We start from the raw sequence: 5,426 nt of genomic DNA on the forward strand, positions 1-5,426 counted from the left end.
AGATAGATAGATAGATAGATAGATAGATAGATAGATAGATAGATAGATAGATAGATAGATAGATAGATAGATAGATAGATAGATAAGTGTGTCATTTCTTCCTTTCCCAGTGAACTGCTGACTTGTGGCAGAGGAGGAAACTGGAATTGAAACTTACAACGAAACTGTCAGAATGAATGCTTATTCAACTGATCCAACAATATCTACCTAAATATTTATAAATGCAGATGTGATTTTCTCTGCTTCAGTGGGGATAAAATAGCAAAAATACCACAGAGGATCACAATTATCAATATTCAAAACACACGACTGTATTCAGTAGATTCAAACATGGACTGCAGTGAAAGAGGCAGAGTGAAGTCTGTACTTTGTATCGGCCAGTTCCTTATTTCCTTACTGTGACACACAGAGTGCACATAGAATCTCGGTTATGAAGGAAATGACCGTTGCAAGTGAATTAAAAAAAAAATCGACTGAATTCATCTTCTGTTCTTTGACGGTAATCACATTTGGAGATTTCCAGTCTTCTACATCATAATTCATACCGATCACATTAGCAAGGATATTGTGGTCACTTGAGTCACTGACTCAGTCATACATGATCTGGTGAGTAAATTGGAAAACTCCTCGTTTGAAATGCCTACCAATGTGGCACGTATGAAGTTTGTGAGTTTCAATGTACGAATGACTGTCCAGTCAAAGTTTCAGTGACTCAGAAAGTTCCTTATACTCTTTGAAGGTTTTGTCATTTAGAAATTTTACAACTGCAAACATCTGCGTATTTAATTTTATGTCTAGGAACACGGCAGAGTGCAGGCTTGTTAAATTTAAGAAAGAAATATCATGCATAATGATAATGTGATTTATCTGCACATTTTATGTGTTTTGTGAGATGATTTAAAACTCAAGGCCCGGGGGCCAAATCTGACCCACATAGCTTCCAAATTACAACAGTAATTTGGGATCTAGTCCAGTTTTCTACAAATTTGCAAAATTCACACAAAATCAAATTTTTTGATTTTTACTGCAAATTTTCTCAGAATTGATCAAAAACATTGGGTTTAATGACTGCAGCCTCAGCCTTACTAGATATCAAGTAATTGATACGGCGAGTAATCAAAAAGTCGCATTGAACATCATACATACATTTCTTAAGTGGCACCGCAAAGTCTTCAATTTTGACTGCAAAAAACTGTTATTTATTGATATTTTAACAGTTTTGTTGGTTTTAACTACACAGGCACAGCCACCCCTTTAAGAACATTCAGATTTTTCAAATGGCCCAAAATTAAAATGAGTTTGACGCCCATGATTTATTACTTTGTTTTTATTTATTATTGATATTTCCTGTTTTCTGTTTTTGTTGTACAGCATTAATGCAACAGGAAAACTTTAAGCTGTATGAATACTTTTACAAGGCAAGGTATCGTCAAAGATTATTGTTTGAATGTCGTTAAATCAGATGTCAAAAGTTAAATATAAGCCAAAAAATTTACGTTATATTTATTTTTAGTTATCAATAACTGTTTTCTACATATGTTTCCCCCTTCTCAATTACATGTATTCAAAGTAAAATATATATATTTTAAAATGAATACTGTTAGTGGAATGATACTTGGAAGAACTCAATTGTCATTCCAGTTCCAAAAATTGCATGTCCTCAAACTGACAACGATTATCACCCTTTTTATTTTGTACACAAATCAATGTGTCAGTTCTCAACCCAATCAGTACATAATAAAACTTTCAGATGATACAATTATTCTGGGTCTCTTATCAGACAATCCCGACAGTCATAAAGCTGCTGTAGATAAGTTTGTTTTACTCTCATAAGCTGCAGATAAACACCTCAAAAACTGCTGAGTTATTTCTGGATCCTACATCAGTCAGTGACCAGAGTCCTATAGCCATACATGGCTGCTCCATCAAACAGGTTGGATCTTTTAAATATTTAGGTGCGTACATAGATAGCAATCTGAGTTGGCGCACACGTGACAAATGTATGCGCAAAGGTTCAGCAGCATCTCTATTTTCTTAGACGACTTCGATTGTGTGGCGTTTCTAAAATGATAATGTTGATTTTTTTTTTTTTTATAGGGCAACCACTGAGTTTTTTCTTAGTTATGGCATCACTGGATGGTTTGGAAATGTTATTGTTCAATTAAAAACTCAAATTCAAAGTCTGGTGAAGATGGCCAGTAAGATTGTCAACACTCTGGATCTATGTTCTCCACAACACCTGTTTGAGCAGGCTACCATCAGGCAAGCTCAGAACATCTTGTCTGATGGGTCACATGTGCTCGCATCAGAACACGTTCTTATGAACTCTGGGAGAAGGTTCAGGGTCCCCCTGTGCAAATACAGCCGTCTGAAACATTCATTTGCACCTCTCTCCATTAAGCTGATAAATGGCAGACTAATGGGGCCTGGACAGAGAGAGAAACAGGAGGTCCAGACGATGACCAAGAGTAGCATGTAGAGGATGCTTGTACGTGAATGGACATGGTTATAGGGGATGTACTGCGTACTGCTGTTTTTTGTTTTGTTTTGTTTTTATGTATTTATTCATGATTACTGGGCTTTTTGATGGGCATTTATTGTTGTATTGCAGTTTTGCCCCTGCTTCCAAGATAAATTTCTCCTATGGGAAACTATTAAAATTATCTTATCTTATCATCAACATGAGATCTATTACTGTAATAAAATATCAACTCATTTTAAGGCTTTTCCATAGCTTTCGCCAAAACAAGACAGTGTTTCTCTGGAATATCAACAGACTAGTGGCAAAACCATGACTGAATTGAAAGCATAAAAATAAAATGCACCTCTGCCTCTCAACAGCTTGATGGTGATGCCAGGAACCCTGAGCTTAATGTGTGTCCCATTAATTCCATGGAATTAATAACATTGACTCGTCTATTTTTGACGAGTCTTTATTAAAGGAGGGAAAACAAGCCCATTAGGACCATCACTCGGCACTTACAAGGCAGGAGAGCGCTCTATAAAAAGAGAGGGGAGCCGTGAGCCAGACCACAGACATGCAAACTGTGAAGAATTTCTTCCACAAGCAGTAGGACCGCATCCAGCGCCGTCTTTGTTTCATCATCCGGTTCTCCTTAAACTGCCTCGGAGCGGTGACTCGTAAGGGTGAGTGCGCGCTTGGGTAAACCTGTTTCTGGTTATTTTGTTGCTTTTGTTTTGGTTTGTTTTGGTCCTTTTGCGCACGGAGACGGTTGATAAAAAGGTCGGAGTGGTTGCGCTAACAGCAGCCACTCCTCAGAAGTCTCTCAACCTGAGCAGAAGAGGTAAGCAGAAATTTACATTACTTTTTTTTTTTACTGTTTGCTTTTATATATTTTCTTTTTTTAATTTTTTTTTCAGTTTTATAACTGTAACCGAGCTACAAATAAAACTTTTGCATCATGCTTCTTTAATTCCCACAGAGGTGGCCAGTGCATAGCTACATTTTATCAGTTTTAATTGACAAACCTTTTCAAAACTAGAAGTAGTTTTCTCACACCGTACTTTTTACTTGAGTAATATTGCTATAAAATTGATCTTTCTTAGATGCACCCGCGCAGCAGGTGCGCCCAGGTTTTTGACACCATCGTATTTCACATCACAGTTTTACAAGTTTATTTATTACATTTTTTTTATCACTGTCTATGAGGACAATATTAATTTGTAAATGATTAATTAGAAAGCTAGTAAACATAAAGTTCTTTATTTGATGCATACAAGACAGTTTAAAGTGCTGAAATTTGACCATAAAAACATCTCAAGTTAAAAACTGATGAATGAAATAACGACACAAAAGAAAATATAAATTAGAAGTGCAAATGTTTTACAATTGTTGAGAAGCTCGTGAACATATCAAGCTGTGTTCACGTTCAGTCCATTTTTCTTATGGAAAATAGTTTCCTACTTGAACTTAGCGAATTTAGCTGTAATTTATAACAGCTGTTGTATGTAAATATTGTACTTCAATGATTTATGGGTGAAATTAACATTAATACCCTAGCCCTAGTTCAAAGTTCAAAATTTCTCATTTTATAAAAAATAGTGACATCACCTAAGGAAGTCTTCAAAAAGTCATTTTTAATTAATTAATTAATTAATTAATTAATTTATTTATTTATTTATTTATTTATTTATTTATTTTTGGACACATCATGAAAAATAAACTGAGCATTGGAGCCAGGGACCTAAACCCGTTCCTGTGAGATTTGTTCTGCACTCCCAGTTTGATGCTAATATCAAATAACCCTGCTAACATTATGCAGCTGTTGCTCTTCAAGTTCAAGTTGCCCTTATAGTTAGAAACACTAAGTGACCCTGTGGTTCTCCTTTAAAGTTATATCACATGAGGAAGTTACTGCAAAAAATAAGTATCCACTGCATATACCACGACAGGACTGACTTCTTTTAAAAAACTTTCATTATTCAGCACAATATTAAAGAGCTAAGTTGAATCACTTATAAAGTTGTGATGCATTACAGCCTGGATTTAGCTTCAGGATGACTCACTAAGTGAATAATAACTCTTGGTTATTCATTTACATCCTGTCTTATGTTATGTGTCTAGTCTTTGATGTAACAGTTTAACCCTGACAAAAAAAAAAAAAACTGATTAAAAGAAGAGAGAAGACATTTTAACAGAGTTAGGAAGAAAGCATCACATTCATAAAAGCTGGGCAAAAGTCTAAAATCAAGATGAAATCTATGCATAAATGTTTTATTTTATTATGATAATTTGCGATATTATAAATGACATCACATGATGAATTGTTAGAATACATTTTACTGTAATTATCAGATACCTGGGATTTTCTTGCTTAGACTATGCTTTCTCCAATGATTGTCCTCTGACTAATTACAGTTTAAGCAGTTTTCTGATATTATTCTTACTTTTTAAAAGGGCAGGGTTATGTAAAATCAACACAGCTCTAAAAAGGTTTATAGCTTTAAAGCTCTTTTTAGAGCTAAAACATCATTCCCTCTAAACTTGGAGAGTTGCCTTGCTTCTTTTATGCTTGAGAAATCATTTAATCTCCCTGGGCAAACATTCAGCTGAGAAAAGCTCCTGGGTGGGCCTAGCTCCACCTTCGAGGCACAGCTCCTCCTCAGAGCTGCTTCTTACACGTTTCTGCCTCACAGAGCATCCCTCCAATGCGACTCCTCCACTCAGCTCCTTCAGACTAGTCAGCAGCAATTAGCAAACACCTGGTGGATCTTTGCACCTGCTGAACTTGTCATAGGAGCTACTTCTCAGTGTAACACTGGTAAAAACGTTGTTAAAGGGTTAATAAAGGAGCCATGTTGTGATGACTTCCTGAAGGCGGAGCTTCAGAAAGAGCAGGAGCTTCTTAAAGAGACAGAGACACAATTTCAAGAATATCAGAGTCAAGTTTCTTTAAAGTCATATA

General features: G+C 35.7%; 1 long non-coding RNA gene across 2 annotated transcripts in view; it reads left to right on the forward strand.

Moving 5' to 3' along the window:
• The first annotated feature begins 2,984 nt into the window (after positions 1 to 2,984).
• The window catches only part of LOC103134849 (uncharacterized), a 5,357-nt gene continuing 2,915 nt past the window's right edge, over positions 2,985 to 5,426 (forward strand). Inside the window, exon 1 of one of the 2 annotated variants that reach the window (XR_475870.2) lies at positions 2,985 to 3,147. This is a non-coding gene — a long non-coding RNA (uncharacterized LOC103134849). Of the gene's footprint in view, positions 3,148 to 3,180; positions 3,306 to 5,426 lie in introns of those variants that run through there. The other variant, XR_475869.2, reaches the window with a different exon arrangement.

Source organism: Poecilia formosa, unplaced genomic scaffold, assembly GCF_000485575.1.
Source record: "Poecilia formosa unplaced genomic scaffold, Poecilia_formosa-5.1.2 Scaffold19, whole genome shotgun sequence".
Taxonomy (NCBI): Eukaryota; Metazoa; Chordata; class Actinopteri; order Cyprinodontiformes; family Poeciliidae; genus Poecilia; species Poecilia formosa.